Below are 21223 nucleotides of genomic sequence, written 5' to 3' on the forward strand. Positions count from 1 at the left end.
TGCACTATGTTGTGCATGCTCCCCCCCTGAGCACATGCAGAGTCTGTAGATATATTTTCCAAAAGAATAACATGACTCTATAACTCAACTATGTGAGTATGACCTTCCTATCACCAATGACTCATACATACATCAATCACCCAACCAAGTGGGACTTCACTAAATGTTCATACATGACATAAAATTGCAATTATTACATCATCTTTCCCATGCATAAGGGGGGTACAAATTACGTCATATGTCTTTACATGATCTTTACATTAAACATCAAAGACCATGATAGTTATCATCAACTATCATACATCATATATGATCTGCACCATAAGCATCTGTCAGCAACATCAGGAATAACAACTTGTATATGTCCATCATCAAAAGAGTCATCTGAATAAAAAAAACTATGTGGCTCAAGCAATATAAGTATCATCTGAAATTTAATTGTAGGCCACCTATTTCTGCAACATAGTATCATTTCAGCAACATAAGCATCATTATGTACCAAGGTCTTCTAAATCAAAACATAATGCCAACAATGCATTATTAGAAGCATAGCATATGCTCCCCCTGAACCTATGCCAATTGTTCACTGTCAGATCTGATCATTGCATATGTCAGTAAGAATCATCAAGGCATCATCATCAACCAGTTATTCATCAAGTCATCAACAACTTATGAGGGCCAAAAGCACTTCTACATATCATCAACAGATTGTAATAATCATTAATCATAACAGAAAAGATAATTGATAATTGACTGAACCATATCAGACCCCTTTTCCTGAGTTTGTCCCACTACTTCTTCATCAAACCAATATATACGTGACTGTGTAGTTTCTAACTCGCATATATACGCGACCTGTATACATAATAACTGCATATGAGAATTGGAAAATTGAAGTTTCACACTTTCAGCTTCCCCTGAGTCTGTTCTGTCTGTATACTGAGCTAGAACATCATTTCCATTATGGTTCTTAATTAGAGACTTCATTTTACTCTTGTCTCTAGTAATGTGATGAGCAATCCACTATCATCTTCGTATTTGAATTAGCAGAGAGCGAGATCACACCTTATCTGATCTCCCTTTTCTTGATTCTTGGTGGATTCATATTTTTCTAATTTTTTGATATAAACCTACTTATTTGATTGCTTACCATATTGTATACGGTGATCCATAGACTTATTCCTACATTCTTTTGCTACATGCCAAAACTTGTTACAAGCATACCATATTATATGTTTCATATTCCTTCTATGGCAAGCAATGGATTTGTGATTAAACATATTGCAAGAAAAATAATATCCCTTAAAGTACCTGGAAGCTGATGATCTTTCTGTGTGACAATTATTAGTTTGAAACATTCTACTTCTGCACATAGCTCCAACATGTCCAAAATTATGACAGATATGATATTCAACATTATTCATGACAGGAAAGAAACGATCACTTCCATAGTTAGGAGTAAATGATTTTCTTTGAAGACTTTCTTTGCTTGGTTGTTGATGGGGTTGACCTCTTATCTCCTTGTTGAGCATTTTAGATTTTGCATTAGAATTCCTTGCCTTGGTTTTTGAGCCAGATTCACCTTTAACAGTTTCATGAAAACCAAGACCAATCTTTATAAGTGGAGAATGCTAAACTTTGATGATTTCATCTAAGGTTTCCGATCCCATAGCAAATCTAAGACTCATAGTTTTTGTCTTCTTAAGTTGTTTTCTTAGACTTACTACTTCACACTCTAATTTTTCATTGTGGTTGTCCTTTTTAGTGAGTTGATGTGTCACTGTGCCTATGACTGTATCCTTTTCTTCCAAACAGATTTTGAGTTGAGTGATTTCTTTAAGGAAATCTTCTTCTGCTAAGGTATCATTTTCATATGCCATGATTAGTTTAAAATATTGATCATCTTCATCACTATTAGACAGGCCATCACTATCTTCATGAGTATAATAACTTCTTATATTACCTTCTGCAGAAGTCTTTCCTTTTTCACAGTTGTATTTATGAGGACATTTAGCAGCATAATGATCAACTCTTCCACAAGCAAAACATTTGAAGGTAAGCTTACCTCTGAATCTTCTGGAACCCCGCTAAAGTTTCTTCCAAAGTTTACCTCATCTTCTTCTTATATATATCCTGATTCTTTGAGATCTTCCTTTTCTTTTCCTTTTGCAAAAGCTTTGAAAGCAGCTTCTATGATTTCTCATAGTCCTCCTTTCTTCATTTCAAACGCAGTTAAAATTCCATGAAGTTGAACAATAGTAACAAATTGTAGATCTTGCTTTTCTTCAATGGGAGATACTTTTGACTAAAATCTAGAAGATAGTGATCTAAAAAATTTCTCAATTATAGTAGCCTCCTTTATTTCTTCACCTGAATTACTCATATGATTTACAATCTCATATACTCGTAAAAAATAACTAGCAATACTTTCATTACTATGCATCTTGAGAGTTTCATACTGGATTCTGAGATTTTGGAGCTTAGCATGTTTTATCTAGGAGTCTCCTTCGTAGCTCTTAATGATTATGTCCCATATTTCTTTGGTTGTGTTGAACCGTGTGACTTTGACAAATTTTGATTCTGATAGACTTCCTAATAAAAAATTGACGGCTTTGGCGTTAAATTCGTATAATTTCTTTTCTGCTGGATCCGTGGGGACTGCTGCTGGATATTGGTATCCTCTTTACAAAATTGCCCATACATCAGCCCCAAGTGACTTAAGATAGGCTCTAGTTCTTGTCTTCCAATATACTAAGTTATCTCCATTGAATGTTGGTGGTTTGATAGATCCCATTCCTTCGTGATTGCTCATCTTGAGAGATCTTCCTTCAAGCGATCATGCTTCTTCTGAAGGACCTCCTCTGATACCAATTGTTGGGGAAAATTCTGGGGGGGGGGGTGAATCAATATTTCAACTTTTTCTTTTTCAAATTGTATATATGATTTTACAGAAGCCAACTTGTGTATATCCATGACTATAATGAATGAAACTAGCGTATAGATAATAAATTTGTAAAACAGTTAATTCATTGTCTGTTGATCTTAAGCCAATGCTTCAGATCTTTATTTAACATTAGATAAATAGTAATCAGGTGTAGCAATAACAAAATAGACCATCACACATAAGAAACACACACGAACACCAAGATTTAAGGTGGAAACCCAATGCGGGAGAAAAACCACTTGCTGTTGTCGTCTCTGTCTTCTTTTAAAATAGAGAAAATCTGTTTACAATCTTGTACTCATGCAAACTCATACCAGTATGCAAGCACCCACCCGCAGAAGGCTACAACCTTCTCTTGTTCTCCAGATTCTATTGGAAGAGAGTTACAACCCCCTAGCTCTTGTACTGGTTGATATGTTTACCAGTACGTAGGCGTCGACCCACAGAAGGCTACCACCTTCGTTCTTCCTCTACTGACCACGTTTCATAAATTTTCACACTAGATACTCCTGGTACATAACAACACAATATGTAGGCCACGTTTTATCAAATTTTCATAATGGACCCATCAGTAACATTGAAGCTCAAAATCAATCACCACCGTAATAAAACTGCATCTATCAACAATCATTCAATCTGAACAATAGAATGCTATCACCAGAATACAGAGCTGAACCCAGAACTCTGCATCAACAACTAGAACCAACTGCAACTTCAAAAATCATATGTCAGAATGTATACGCCACTTAGAAGTGCCGAATCAGTGTGTACATGCACCTTCACCAAGGTGAACCAACATATAGATATGTAGATAATAACTTATATCTTCGCAAAAATTCCAGACTTCAGATATACCCAGATCATAACATACAAAGGATAAAACATGAATTAACAATCAGATCTAGACTATCCATTATCAATTCGTACAATGATAAGTCATTTTAGGTCTCATGATCTTGATCCAATATTGTATCCAAGGGTGCACAAGATACTTCAAATCTATATCATAACCATAGCCCTTAAAACCCAAAATATACTTCAAATAGAAATATTCATCAAAAACCATTTCACATACGCACTTAGCCCTTTGATCTTCTCCTCCTTATATACCTGGATCCTTTTTCAATACCTCAGAACAAAACAACATTTAGAACCTGTAGTATTCTTAGACGGGATCAAGTATCTATTGCTCCACTCAATATTGTGGGCTAATACCATGGTATGGACCCTTGGTATTCTTTAACATTAATATTCCATCCCATACACACTTTTCCTCTTGTGAAAGTGTGTGCATACGTATACGCTCCTTTTGTTCTGTGAACCCGCTTGTATACGCCACTTGGATTAGGTGAACCAACATATACTTCTTAAAACATTCTCTTTCTTCAATTTCTAGAGTCTGATCTGTAATCCTTTGTTGTTACCTCTAAATTAACCTGTTGCGCTCTCATACATCACTGAATCATTTGTGAGTTGCCATCAAGGACAACACCTAACCATAATGCCAACAATCTCCCCCTTTGGACTTGATGGCAACCATATTGGTGTTTATTACTTCAAGCTGTAGAACCTGTTAGATATATCATGATGTTGTAGAACCTCTTAGATATTTCTCCCTCTTAGAGGTGAACTATGTTGTCCATGCTCCCCCTAAGCACATGCAAAGTTTGTAGAGATATTTTTCAAAAGAATAACATGAATCTATAAGTCAACTATGTGAGTATGACCTTCCTATCACCAATGACTCATACATACATCAATCGCCCAACCAAGTGGGGATATACCAAATGTTCATACATGACAAAAAATTTCAATTATTACATCATCCATCCCATGTATAGAGGGGGTACAAATTACGTCATATGTCTTTACATGACCTTTACATCAAATGATATTGATGACATCAAAGACCATGATAGTTATCAACAACTATCATACATCATATATGATCTGCACCATATGCATTTGTCAGCAACATCAAGAATAACAACAAGTATATGTCCATCATCAAAAGAATCATCTAAATCAAAACAACTATGTGGCTCAAGCAATATAAGTATCATCTAAAATTTAATCATAAGCCACCTATGTTTGCAACATAGTATCATTTCAGTAACATAAGCATCATTATGTACCAAGGTCTTTTAAAGCGAAACATAATGCCAACAATGCATTATTAGAACCATAGCATGTGCTCCCCCTTAACCTGTGCCAACAGTTCACTGTCAGATCTGAACATTGCATATGTTAGTAAGAATCATCAGGGCCTCATCATCAACTAGTTATTCATCAAGTCATCAACAACTTATGAGGACCAAAATCACTTCTAGATATCATCAACGGATTGTAATAATCATTAATCATAACAGAAAAGATAATTGATAATTGACTGAACCATATCAGACCCCTTTTCCTGAGTTTGTCCCATTGCTTCTTCATCAAACCAATATATACTTGACTGTGCAGTTTCTAACTTGCGTATATACGTGACCCGTCTTCATAATAACTGTGTATGAGAATTGGAATACTGAAGTTTCACAATTTCAGCTTCCCCTGAGTTTGTTATGTCTATATACTGAGCTAGAACATCAATGCCATGATGGTTCTTAATTAGAGACTCCATTTTACTCATATCTCTAGTAATGTGATGAGCACATATCTCTAGTAATGTGATGAGCACAGCCACTATCATCTTCGTATTTAAATGAGCAGAGAGCGACATCACACCTTATTTGATCTTCCTTTTCTTGATTCTTGGAGGATTCATCTTTTTCTGACTTTCTGATATAAACCTACTTATTTGATTGCTTACCATATTGTCTACGGTGATCCATAGACTTATTCCTGCATTCTTTTGCTACATGCCCAAACTTGTTACAAGAATAACATCTTATATGTTTCATATTCCTTCTATAGAAATCAATGGCTTTGTGATTAAACATATTGCAAGAAAAACAATATCCCTTAAAATACCTGGAAGCTGATGATCTTTCTATGTGACAGTTATTAGCTTGAAACATTCTACGTCTACACCTGGCTGCAACATGTCCAAAATTATGACAAATATGAAATTCAACATTATTCATCAGAGGAAAGAATCGATTATCACTTCCATAGTTAGGAGTAAATGATTTTCTTTGAAGACTTTCTTTCCTTGGTTGTTGATGGGGTTGACCTCTTATCTCCTTGTTGAGCATTTCAGATTTTGCATTAGAATTCCTTGCCTCAGTTTGTGAGCCAGATTCACCTTTAACAGTTTCATGAAAACCAAGACCAGTCTTTATAAGTGGAGAACGCTGAACTTTGATGATTTCATCTAAGGTTTCTGATCCTTTAGCAAATCTAAAATTCAGAGTTTTTGTCTTCTCAAGTTGTTTTCTTAGACTTACTACTTCACACTCTAATTTTTCGTTGTGGTTGTCCCTTTTAGTGAGTTGATGTGTCAATGTGTCTATGATTATATCCTTTTCTTCCAAATAAATTTTGAGTTGAGTGATTTCTTTAAGGAAATATTCTTCTTCTAAGGTATTTTTTTCATATGCCATGAGTAGTTTAAAATCTTGATCATCTTCATCACTATTAAACATGCCATCACTATCTTCATGAGTATAATAATTTCTTCTATTGCCTTCTATAGAAGTCTTTCCTTTGTCATGGTTGTATATATGAGGACATTTAGCAGCATAATGACCAACTCTTCCACAAGCTAAACATTTGAAGGGAAGCTTACCTCTGAATCTTCCGGAACCCCGCTGAAGTTTCTTCACAAAGTTTACCTCATCTTCTTACATTCTTTGGTTGTGTTGAACTGCATGAATTTAACGAATTCTGATTTTCATAGACTTCCCAATAAAGCATTGACGACTTTGACGCTGGTTTCATATGATTCCTTTTTTGCCGAATCTGTGGGGACTGCTGCTGGATATTGGTATCCTCTTTCCACAATTGCCTAAACATTAGCTCCAAGTGACTAAAGATAGGCTCTAGTTCTTGTCTTCTAATATACTTAGTTATCTTCGTTGAAGATTGGTGGTCTGAAATATCCCATCCATTTGTGATTGCTCATTTTGAGAGATCTTCCTTCAAGCGATCAAGCTTCTTTTGAAGGATCTTCTTTGATACCAATTGTTGGGAAAAATACTGAGGAAGGGGGGGGGTGGTGAATCAATATTTCAACTTTTCTTTTTCAAACTATATACGCGATATTACAGAAGCCAACTAACATATATCCGCGACTACAATGAATGAAACTAGCGTATAGATAATAAACTTGTAAAACATTTAATTCATTGTTCGTTGATCTTAAACCAGTGCTTCAGATCTTTATTTAACATTAGATAAACTATAAATTTGTGTAACAATAACATAATAAACCATCACACATGAACACCAAGATTTAAGGTGGAAACCCAATGCGAGAGAAAAACCCCCTGCTGCTGTCATCTCTCTCTTCTCTTAATATAAAGAAAATATGTTTACAATCTTGTACTGGTGCAAACTCATACCACTATGTAGGCACCCACCTGCAGAAGGCTACAACTTTCGATCGTTCTCCAGCTTCTACTAGAAGGGAGCTACAACCCCCTAGCTCTTGTACTAGCTGATATGTTTACCATTACGTAAGCGCCTCCCTACAAAAGGCTACCACCTTCGTTCTTCCTCCAAGGACCACGTTTCATAAATTTTCAAACTGGACACTCCTGGTACACAACAACACTATATGTAGACCACGTTTTATCAAATTTTCATATTGGACCCATCAGTAACACTGAAGCTCAAAATCAATCACCATTGCAATATAACTGCATCTATGAACAATTAGTCAATTAGAACAATCAAATTATTGTCACCAGAACACAGAGCTGAACCAAAAACTCTGCATCAACAACTAGAACCAGCTGCAACTTTAAAAATCAAATGTCAAAATGTATACGCTACTTAGAAATGCCAAATCAAATTTCATACGCGCCTTCACCAAGGCGAACTAGCGTATAGATCTGCAGATAATAACTTATAACTTCACATCAATTCTAAACTTCAGATATACCGAGATCATAGCATATAAAGGATAAAACATGAATTAACAATCAGATCTAGGCTATCCATTATCAGATCATACAATGATAAGTCATTTCAGGTCTCATGATCCTGATCCAATATTGTATCCAAGGGTGCACAAGGTATTTCAGATCTATATCATAACCATAGCCCTTACAACCCCAAAATACTTCAGATATAAGTATGCATCAAAACCTTTTCACATACCCACTTAGCCCTTTTGATATTCTCCTCCTTATATACTTAGTACCTTTTTCACTACCTCGGACCAAAACAACACTTAGAACCTGTAGTATTCTTAGACGAGATCAAGTAACCATTACTCCGCTCAATATTGTGGGCTAATACCATGGTATGGACCCTTGGTATTCTTTAATCTTAATTTTCCATCCTATACGTGTTTTTCGTCTTGTGAAAGTGCATGCCTATGTATATGCTCCTTTTGTTCTGTGAACTTGTATATGCCACTTGGACTAGGTGAACCAATGTATACTTCTTAAAACATTCTCTTTCTTCAATTTTTGGAGTCTGATCTGTAATCCTTTGTTGTTACCTTTGAATTGACTTGTTGCACTGTCATACATCACTGAATCATTTGTGAGTTGCCATCAAGGACAACACTTGTACCATAATTCCAACAATCTCCCCCTTTGGACTTGATGGCAACCATATTGGTGTTTATTAAGTCGAGTTGTAGAACCTGTTAGATATATCAAAAAACACCAAGATACTCCCCCCCTTTGACATCAAGGGCAAAGGGCAGACCAAGTTATTCTTCCTCTTAGAGATTCACTATGCTGTCCATGCTACCCTTGAGCACATGCAGAGTCTACAGAGATATTTTTCAAAAGAATAACATGACTCTATAACTCAACTATGTGAGTATGAAATTCCTATCACCAATGGCTCATACATACATAAATCACCCAACCAAGTAGGGATATACCAAATGTTCATACATGACATAAAATTGCAATTATTACATCATCCTTCCCATGCATAAAGGGGGTACACATTACATCATATATCTGTACATGACCTTTACATCAAATGATATTAATGACATCAAAGACCATGATAGTTATCAACAACTATCATACATCATATATGATCTGCACCATAAGCATCTATCAACAACATCAAGAATAACAACCTGTATATGTCCATCATCAAAAGAGTCATTTGAATCAAAACAACTATGTGGCTCAAGCAATATATAGGTATCATCTGAAATTTCATCATAGGTCACTTATGTCTGCAACATAGTATCATCTCAGCAACACAAGCATCATATATCTTTAGATGACCTTTACATCAAATGATATTCATGACATCAAAGACCATGATAGTTATCAACAACTATCATACATCATGTATGATCTGCACCATAAGCATCTATAAAAAACATCAAGAATGACAACATGTATATGTCCATCATCAAAAGGGTCATTTGAATCAAAACAACTATGTGGCTCAAGCAATATAAGTATCATCTGAAATTTCATCACAGGTCACTTATGTCTGCAGCATAGTATCATTTCAGCAACATAAGCATAATTATGTACCAAAGTCTTCTAAATAAAAATATAATGCCAAAAATGCATTATTAGAAGCATAACATATGCTCCCCTTGAACCTTTGCCAACTATTCACTGTCAGATCTGATCATTGCATATGTCAGTGAATCATCAAGGCATCATCATCAACCAGTTATTCATCAAGTCATCAACAACTTATGAGGGCCGAAAGCACTTCTACATATCATCAACAGACTATAATCATCATTAATCAGGATAGAAAATATAATTGGTAATTGACTGAACCATATAAGACCCCTTTTCTTGAGTTTGTCCCACTTCTTCTCCATCAAACAAATATATATGTGACTGTGTAGTTTCTAAGTCACGTATATACACGACTTGTCTTCATAATAACTGCGTATGAGAATTTGAATACTGAAGTTTCACACTTTTAGCTTCCCCTGAGTTTGTTCTGTCTGCATATTGAGCTAGAACGTCATTGCCATGATGGTTCTTCATCAGATTCCATTTTACTCTTGTCTCCAGTCATGTGATGAGCACATCCACTATCATCTTCGTCTTTGAATGAGCAGAGAGTGAGATCACACCTTATCTGATCTTCCTTTTCTTCATTCTTGGTGGATTCATCTTTTTCTGATTTTCTGATATAAATATGCTTATTTTATTTGCTAACCATATTGTTTACAATGATCCATAGACTTATTCCTGCATTATTTTGCTACATGCCCAAAATTGTTACAAGCATAACATCTTATATGTTTCATATTCCTTCTATAACAATCAATGGCTTTGTGACCAAACATATTGCAAGAAAAACAATATCCCTTAAAGTACCTGGAAGTTGATGATCTTTCTATGTGACAGTTATTAGCTTGAAACATTCTACTTCTGCACCTGGCTGCAACATGTCCAAAATTATGACAAATATGACATTCAACAATATTCATCAGAGGAAAGAACCAATTATCACTTCCATAGTTAGGAGTAAATGATTTTATTTGAAGACTTTCTTTCCTTGGTTGTTGATGGGGTTAACCTCTTATCTCCTTGTTGAGCATTTTAGATTTTGCATTACAATTCCTTGCCTTAGTTTGAGAGCTAGATTCACCTTTAATAGTTTCAAGAAAACCAAGACCAATCTTTATAAGTGGAGAATGCTGAACTTTGATGATTTCATCTAAGGTTTTCGATCCTTTAGCAAATGTAAGATTCAGAGTTTTTGTCTTCTCAAGTTGTTTTCTTAGACTTACTACTTCACACTCTAATTTTTCATTGTGCTTGTCCTTTTCAGTGAGTTGATGTGTCACTGTGTCTATGACTGTATCCTTTTCTTCCAAACAGATTTTGAGTTGAGTGATTTCTTTAAGGAAATCTTCTTCTTCTAAGGTATCATTTTCATATGCCATGAGCAGTTTAAAATCTTGATCATCTTCATCACTATTAGACAGGCCATCACTATCTTCATGAGTATAATAACTTCTTCTATTACCTTATGCAAAAGTATTTCCTTTGTCATGGTTGTATTTATGAGGACATTTAGCAGCATAATGACCAACTCTTCCACAGAATAAACATTTGAAGGGAAGCTTACCTCTGAATCTTCTGGAACCCCACTGAAGTTTCTTCATAAAGTTTACCTCATCTTCTTTTGATATATATCCTGATTCTTTGAGATCTTACTTTTCTTTTCCTTTTGCAGAAGCTTTGAAAGCGGCTTCTCTGACTTCTGATGGGTCTCCTTTCCTCATTTCAAAGGCAATTAAAATTCCATGAAGCTGAACAATAGCAACAGATTGTATATCCTACTTTTCTTCAATGGTAGATACTTTTGACTCAAATTTAGAAGATAGAGATATCAAAATTTACTCAACTATAGTAGCCTCCTTTATTTCTTCACCCAGATTCCTCGTATGATTTACAATCTCATCTACTTGTAAAAAATAACTAGCAATACTTTCATCACTATGCATCTTGAGAGTTTCATACTGGATTCTGAGAGTTTGGAGCTTAACACGATTTACCTGGGAGTCTCCTTCGTAGCTCTAAATGATTATGTCCCATATTTCTTTGGCTGTGTTGAACTGCATGAATTTGACGAATTTTGATTCTGATAGACTTCCCAATAAAGCATTGACGGCTTTGGTGTTGGTTTCATATGATTTCTCTTTTGCCGGATCCATGGGGACTGCTGCTGGATATTGGTATCCTCTTTCCACAATTGCCAAAACATCAACTCCAAGTGACTGAATATAGGCTCTATTTCTTGTCTTCCAATATACTAAGTTACGTCTGTTGAAGATTGGTGGTTTGATAGATCCCATTCCTTCGTGATTGCTCATCTTGAGAGATCTTCCTTCAAACGATCAAGCTTCTTCTGAAGGACCTCCTCTGATACCAATTGTTGGGAAAAATACTAGGGGGGGAATCAATATTTCAACTTTTTCTTTTTCGAACTGTATACGTGATTTTATAGAAGCCAACCAATGTATATCCGCAACTACAATGAATGAAACCAACGTATAAATAAATAGTTAATTCATTGTCTGTTGATCTTAAACCAGTGCTTCAGATCTTTATTTAACATTAAATAAACAGTAACCATGGGAAACAATAACAGAATAAACCATCACACATAAGCAACACACACCAACACCAAGATTTAAGGTGGAGACCCAATTTGAGAGAAAAAACACCTGTTTTTGTGGTCTTTGTCTTCTTTTAATATAAAGAAAATATGTTTACAATCTTGTACTAGTGCAGATTTATACCAGTACGTAGGCACCCACCTTTAGAAGGCTATGACTTTCACTCGTTCTCCAGCTTCTACTGGAAGGTAGCTACAACCCTCTAGCTCTTGTACTGGCTGATATGCTTACCAGTATGTTGGCACCGCCGTACAGAAGGCTACCACCTTCGTTCTTCCTCCAGGGACCACATTTCATAAATTTTCAGACTGGATACTCCTGGTACACAACAACACAATATGTAGGCCACGTTTCATTAAATTTTCATACTGGACCCATCAGTATCATTGAAGCTCAAAATCAATCACCACTTCAATACAATTGCATATATCATCAATTAGTTAATCTCAATAATCAAATTATGTTCACTAGAACACAGAGCTGAACCTATAACTCTGCATCAACATCCAGAACCAACTGCAACTTCAAAAATCATATGTCATAATGTATACACTACTTAGAAATGTCGAACCAGCGTGTATACATGCCTTCACCAAGGCGAACCAATGTATAGATCTGTAGATAATAACTTATAACTTCACATCAGTTCGAGACTTCATATATACCCAGATCATAGCATATAAAGGATAAAACATGAATTAACAATCAGATCTAGACTATCCATTATCAGATCATACAATGATAATTCATTTCAGGTCTCATGATCCTGATCCAATATTGTATCCCAGGGTGCACAAGATATTTCAGATCTATATCATAGCTATAGCCCTTACAACCCAAAATATACTTCAGATACAAGTATTCATCAAAAATCCTTTCAATACCCACTTATCCCTTTGATCTTCTCCTCCTTATATACTTATATCATTTTTCAATACCTCAGACCAAAACAACACTTAGAACCTTTGGTATTCTTAGACGTGATCAAGTAACTGTTACTCCGCTCAATATTGTGGGCTAATACCATGGTATGGACCCTTGGTATTCTTTGATATTAATTTTCCATCCCATACGCGATTTCCTCTTGTGAAGGTGCGTGCATATGTATACGTTCATTTTGTTCTATGAACCTGCTTGTATGCTCCACTTGGACTAGGTGAACGTATACTTCTTAAAACATTCTCTTTCTTCAATTTCTAGAGTCTGATATGTAATCCTTTGCTGTTACTTTTGAATTGACTTGTTGCACTCTCATACATCACTGAATCATTTGTGCATTGCCATCAAGGACAACACCTGTACCATAATTCCAATATGACTTGTCCCTTCATGTAGGTCCACTTGATATTTGCACCATGACGAGGACTTGGAGGGTCTGTTGACTATATATTGACTCAAATATTTTTTCTTTACAATATGTAACATGCCCAAATGGGTCTTCAATACATGAAAATGACTCAATTGACTTTATGACAAGCCTAAAAGCACCCAATGGGTGCTTGACCTAAAAGTAAATTTTCCTTGAGCATGGAATCCATTCCTCAAGAATAACAATAATACATTTATTTTCCTCATTGCATAAAATCATGATTACATCTATCATTATGAATACCGAACCTGGTTACATATTTTAACACTTCCTATTAACTAGGGAGTTATTCATTATCCATACAAGGTACTTAGACATTCTAAATTTGAAGAATTCTCATAAGAAGAGTTAGATTTGTAACCCATTTGTTTAGCATCATGTCATCCAGCATTGTTGCATAGCAAGGCCTTGACTAACAACTCTATCTCTCCACGAGATCAAGTATAATTATGACAAGACCAATGATTTATAAACACCATCATCATTGTCTCTCAAGGAACATACTCCACCCAAGTGTTCACAGGGTATGTCTTTTCAGAACTATTCTTATCTTGGATTCCTAGTCCTCAAAGAATATCAGTCCTCTACGATTACTCTTATCTTCGATGCCCTATCTCATCCTCAAAGAGTATCAGATGCCAAATTCTTACCAAATCCTCCATTATTTCTTCCCAAAGTTAAGACAATAATGATGTGTCTATCTCTCCCTCACAATTAGGGAGGATATACCCATTCTTATAAAGGAATGTACCCAAGCTCCCTCTTAAGAAGGGACTTGTTTCCAAGCTCCCTCTTAATGAGGGACTTGTTTTCAACAACAAATTTCTTCTTTAGTGGAGATCATGGGACTTTTAGCTTCTTGTTGAGCTCCTCCTTTCGATGTCATGAATTTCATCTTCATTATTATGGATCCTTCACCTTGTAGGGCATAAATCATCCATCACTTTCTTTAATTCCGTAATGTTATCTTTCCCCTTATCGGAAAGTGAGCTTCTAGTCCACATCTGCCTTTCCTTCATACAACTACCTCTTCCATGTCATGCTTCCTTTAGGATCTTTCATCCCACCACATGAATGCTAGTTGTAGGTGACATCTACAACTCTTTTTATGGTATCCCTACATTAACCCATCCAGATGTTGTTCAAAAACCAAAAATGAACGTCAAATTAAAATTACCTTTTTGTGATTGCCTTTCATCATGACATCTGCTTGCTTGCGGCATCAACATCCTGTACATATATTGAAACATCTCTAAGATATTCAATGTCAAGCGTCTCCTTTCTTTTCAGACTTCATCAAAGTATTCATACCTTTTCCATGGAGATGTCATGGTCAACCCTTCTAGTCATTGGATGTTGACTTCCTTTTCCATAGTTGCATCTTTCGTGATCTCTTCTTTCTTTCTTCACATATTTCTCCTCAGGAACTTCCATCCATTGTTCCTTCATCTTTGTCAACTACCTCATATATCATATGAGGACATATTATGTTTATTTCATCTTTGTCAATATGTGAACAATGCCTTCTGTTAGCGCTTGAGATTTCACCCTAGGCTGAGGAAGGTAAACCTTCAAGGCAACATCAAACCATTTCACCTCGTAGCTAGCCCTACGGGGTATGAGAAGGCTCTCTCCGGTCAAACTCGGTAGATCTTTCAATAGGATGAGCTGACCCAATTAGGAACACTGATATTAGGCTAGTAAACTGATAAGGAGGGTTGATTTAAAGTTTTTTGGGGTTTTTGGTGGCAATTGGAGGGAGTGCAATTCAGGGTGCGGGGATTGAGCTCAGTTTTTGCAGGTGGGTCTTTGGGGCAAGGAAGGAGTTTGTGCTGATGCCTTAAGCTGAGATGGATGATCAAGGAAGAAAGAGAGGGAGCTAAAGAGGGCAAACAATGACTTTGAATCCTCTTTAGACAGTGGAAAACATAAATATTAAACAAAATTGAAAGCTGAGCATGGCATGCATGAATTCAAACTTTATCACTTCTTTTGTTTAATTAGCAGCAATAGAATAAGAGATGGAACACATAAACACACTTACAATGAAAAGTAGGAAACACACCATCAACACAATAATCCACAAGAATCCACAATGATGTCTGCAAAACCCTGGCCTTCCTTTTCCTCAAATTGCAGAGATACAAGTAAAATATACAATAGGAGCTTCTCCCTCAAGAGTCCAACCTCTCCAACCATGAAAATGATTGAGAAAATACATAATATAGGCAAGCCAACCTCTTTCCCCACCTCTAGGGGTCGAGCTCAGCTTCCTAGGAGCTGTTTCAACTAATTCTAAACTGAGCACTAGATAATAGGCAGTCAAAACAACTTGCCTCTAAAACTTAGGTAACCCATCCATGCATTTAATATTCACTATTTACATCAAGGAAACTTCTAGAAGTGTTAAAGGAGAGTAAATGTATCCATGTGCCATGAAAATTACCCAACAATCCATCATTTACATGCATTAAGAGTCAACCAAAGTAAAAACAGTGTTTTGCAGGCCGAAATAGTCAAAATGGTGAAATTTCCCTGAGTGGTCGCGCCCCTCCCTTGGAGTGGTCGCGCACATTGGCAGCTGTGTTTGAGGGCCTTCCTGGTGTCCAAATCAGGTGCAAGATAGCTTGTTGGAAAGGTCTATGAGTCTACTTTCCAACCCCACTAGAATTTCTAAATTTGGAGTTGATTTGACCCCTCAAAAGTCATTTCTCCCAAGGCAGCTTTCTGCAACTCAAAAAGTGGGCAGAAAGTCAAAATTTGCATGTATTTTGAGCTTTTGGAGGCCCAAATCTCCATAAAAATTTGACCCCATGCATAGGCAAGTGTATTTTTGCATGACAATTCCAAAAATGTAGAGTTTTCCCCGTTCTGAGCTGTCCCCACGAGTGGTCGCGCGCGGGGTGAGACCACTCCAACGGCCAAAACCTGTAAAATTCTCAAAAATGCCCAAAATGCCTCAAAACTCTCAAAATTTCTTGAGTTTGCTGCCAGGAGGAGGCTAATGAGTATCATGGTGAGTAAGAGAGGCCTCAGCCAAGATACAGAGTGGGTTGGTCTTCTTCCTCCTCTTGCGGGCCTCGGACAACTTCCTTTGGAGTATCTTCATTTTCGCCTTGCAAACATGCATCCTTCCTCTCTTTTATGATGACCACCTTTGCCACCCCTACGAGGCCTCTGATGTGCCTCAACCGCCGTAGAAGAAGACCGGTCATCACCTTGCTCATTAGTTTCAGTGGTTGACATGGTGTTATTGAGCAAGGTGGAGAAAATAGACAAAGTTGACTGCTGCCCTGCCTGCAAAATGCTGAGAAGTATGCTGTTTTCAAGGGGAAAAACCATGAGGGAAATGTTAGGGGAGGGATTTTATCATAAGGAATGGGAAAATATATAAAAACAGGGAACTTTTAAGGAATAATTCACACAATGTCAAACATGTTATCTCATCTCTCATCATTGGGAAATCATTTGCAAAGACATATCTTTATTAGGGAAAACATGTAATAGGGTCACCAAGGGAAAGGACAATACAATTTTCAACAGGGGGTAAAGGATAGCATGATTACAGGGGTATAGGGCAACAATGATAACTAGCATCAACAACTTGCTTTTTAATTATGTCCTTTGACTGTACATTTTGAAGCATACTCTGTTTTTCCAAGGGACTGATATGCTTTTGATGCTAAGGGGCAATAAGGGATTAATTTGCATTTGTCATAAGGGGAGGGGAAAGGCTTTATTTGACAGATTCAAAGAGAAAGGAGATGTATTGCATCTAGGGGAATAGAAGGAAAAAAGATACATAGGTTTGGGTCTGAAAACACAGCAATCTTCCTTTACAAACAGTATTTCAAGGCAACATGTCCTTTAACAAATAGGTACAGCTGTATTTACTTTGTTTTTGTTATGAATAACAGCCTCCTTTTCACTGTTTTTATGAGGAATATACACAGCAATAAGTTTCTTTTGTCTTTGCAATAACTTGGCTACACATAGTAATCTTTTTCTCTGTTTTTTGTCTTTTTGTTTTATTATTGCAATTGCTCTTTCATTTTCACATCACTATTTGATCTTTGCTGTGGTTTTACATATTTTTATAATGATATTGCTGTGGGGAATGAATTAGGGTTTTGGGACAGATTTGTATAGAGGGTTTAGGGATGCATATGAGAGGGATTAGGGTTTTAGGTGTAGGGAATGGGGAATTGAGATTCATTCTTTGCAAATGAGATGAGATTGAGACACATGATGACAAGTGTAAATCTAATAGGAGTAATGGAGGGAATAAAAAGGAATTAAAAACCTTGAAATCAAACATAACCCTAGCAAAATTGCCTACAAGAACAAGCAATCACTTAACCTATTTCTCTTCATAATTTTGATGATAAAAATGCAGAAACACAAGCTCATCATCCTTATTTTCAACATTCAAAACATTTGAGAGGCCTACCTCGAGCAATTTACAAGTCACAAGGCAATTTGAGTGAGTTTGGGCCGGTTCTGCAAGTTACAGCTCGAGTGGTCGCGCGCAGGGTTGGAGTGGTCGCGCGCAGCTCGAGTGGTCGCGCACCGCCCAGGTGGTCGCGCACCCTGCCCGAGTGGTCGCGCACCAGAGAAACTCTCCAATTTCACTGCAATTTGACCTCCTTCACTATTTTCGCCCTCTTGCTCCTCTTTGTTAGCTCATAGAGGCATAATGAAATGTTTAGAGGGAAATTTAGCTTTTGTAGGTTGAATTTGAAAAAATTAAATCACAAAACCCACTCTCTAATGTTCTATTTTGGCATTCACTTTTAACACTGCTTTTTGAGTTGCTTTGTCCTGAATTTAGCTTTTGAGGCACTTTAACTCCGTTCTTTTTGCAGGTTGACCATCTGATGGACTGTGGCGAATGAACCAGGGTTGTTGCCGGCACTTTTGAAAACTTTTGAAATTTTCCTTATTTTTTGCAAATATTACATGACCTTGGGTTTAAAAACAGGGTTTTTAAATCCAAGGTATAAATGATCTGTACCTGATGAAAAATATCAATGGAACATATGTACATACCTCCTTCTGGCTTGCTGGGCACTCACTGAACTTGAACTCATGACCTTGCAGTGATTTTGACTCAAAACCCTAGACCTAAGACCTGGGACCTCAAGACAAAAATAAAAACAAACATGACTCAATTTCATTGTGGTATGATCTGATCCAGCAAAGCCAAGAAGGGAACAAAGACCAGCCCTTCATTCAGTTTTATGGCATGCCTAGCGGGATGCAAAACTGACACTGATGAGACACCTACTTATGCAAAATGCAAAGAGATTTTGATCACCGATGGAGGGCTCAAGACCGACACTAACACCTTCATGCATCTTTCCAACAAAATAGATCCCTTTTCTTCGATCATGCTCATGAGGTAGAGCATTCATCCATTCTATCTGCAACTATATGATGACATGACTCAATCTTATCAAATACATGCATACATACCTCATTTCTTCCTTTTGGTCGTCTAGAATTCCTTCTACAACTTCCTTGATTGAAATTACTTCAACCATCTTGACCTAATGCACTCCTTTGTTATCATACCGTCACCTTTTTAAATCATGAATCCCATACAAGATGGAATTCGCAGCGAGACACTTGCTTCTTTCAAGAGAGGTGAACCTTCTAATGAAGATTCCAACGGAGGATCTTGATTATCCTTATCAAGCAAATGTGACTTTCTTATGATGATGATACATGATGAGCTATTTTCTATGCTAGACGTTTTCTTTTCCATAAGTACTACTTATGCTTTCAATGAGGATACCAAGAGCTAATTCCTTTCTATGATGTTTGCTACAACCACGCAAACTTCTACTTTAGCTATTCTTTCAAGCTTTCCTAATAATGTCACGAGCTCTTGATTTAATGGTACACTTCTAATATGATGCCATATTCTACTAAGATGCATCTAGTCATAATGCTTATCATCTTGATTGTCATGGTAGAGGTCTCTTCACCTCCTACTTCTCCTTGTTATGCATTGGAGAAACCCCAATAGCGAAGATCTATCAATTTGGATTTCTTTTCATCAGGTTCTTCCACTTCCTCGATGATACATGATTTATTTCTTTCTTTCCTCTTGTTGTCCTTCTTGAATTTCAGACAATGTCTTCTGTAATTCCCATATTCTTAACAACCATAGCATTGGATATTTGACATATCCTTCTTCTTCTTCCTTTTTTTAATCTGAGGACCAAATTTTCCAAACTTTCCTTTTCTCTTAGCCATGGCAACAAATGCTTGAACTTGTTCACCTGGTTCCACATCACTCTTTTTTTTTGGACCTGGTTTCTTCAATCGTACATAATGACCAAAGTTCACTGAATGGGGTGGCTTCCTTCTTTCCAAAAATGCTTGATACAAAGTTGCCCCATTCATCAAGTAGTGCATTGAGCACTACGGTGGTCATTTCTTTATGATTTCCTCCAACTCTTTCAGTTGGTCTCCATTTTCTCACACTGTGATGAAGTACGAGTTTATTCCTTCTTTTGTTGATATCTGTAGTAGCCCTGGTGAAAATTCCATGTAATAAAAGTTAAAAATAATAACCATGCTTGATGAGACACTTATTCCAAGATGAATGTTGCGAAAGACATCCTAGGGGGTCTTCATTTGGTTTTTTATGGCTAAGGAAATTGGCAAAGGCAATGGCTAACGCTTTGGAAAGGCAAAATGGCATTTTTGGCACAATTATTTATGAAAACAATGGAAATTAGGAGAAAAAGGAGGTGAAAGGTCGTAGGTTGCATGTGAGGAGGAAAATGAAGGAAAATAATGGAAAATGAAGAAAATATAGGCCTCATTCATAAAAAGGCTTACGTGGATCAGTTGGTAACTTCTAGTCAGTTTAGATTTAGAGCTCTCTCATTATTCTCTCTCTCTCTCTCTCTCACTCTTGGACACTTAGAGTTCTTGGAGCACTTTGACATTGGAGAAAGAAAGGCAAAGAAGGAAAGAGGAAGCAAAGATCAAGCAGGGAAAGGCAAGTTCAAGCAGTTACAATAGGCTTCATTGCAAGTATCGACTTGCATGTGTATTTTCCTTGCTAGACATGGCATGCATGGTATTGCATGTGGTTCTTTTCTATCATGGCATGGGTTTTCCAGGTGCGACCATTTTCTTCAACCTAGCCTTGCCATTTCCTGATAGCTTTGATGAGATGGGTTTCTCATATTCAGTTAATGTGGGATGGCCAGATGGATTTGAAGCCGAGTGGGGTGGATCTCTGAACTGACAAACATACGGCCTAGTGGTCCCTGAATTGGACTGTGGATCACGGTAAAGCTAGTAGCCTAGTAGCCCTTGAACCAGACTGTGGGTTACGGTAAAGCTAGATTGTGTGCCTCGGTGGGCCTAGGAATCCTTGTCGTTAAATGGCGGGATATACGGTAAAGCCAAGAGGTGGATTTCTCTCCGTTGGGCCTAGTAGTCCCGGGATCGGATGTATGGTAAATCCTGGAGAGTGTGAATCAGGTGTAGGGCCTAGTGGTCCCTGAATCAAACTATGGATTAGAGTAAAGCCTAAGAGACTAGAGGGAAATCAAATTCCTCACGGTGTAGGAGGAGAACTCCGGTGGCATTCATGCTTGTTGGTGTTTTTTGGTATGTTCTATGAATCCCACATTCATGCTTG

This window comes from Pinus tabuliformis, chromosome 7 (assembly GCF_031772625.1).
Source record: "Pinus tabuliformis cultivar Carrire ecotype Pingquan chromosome 7, CPIR1, whole genome shotgun sequence".
Taxonomy (NCBI): Eukaryota; Viridiplantae; Streptophyta; class Pinopsida; order Pinales; family Pinaceae; genus Pinus; species Pinus tabuliformis.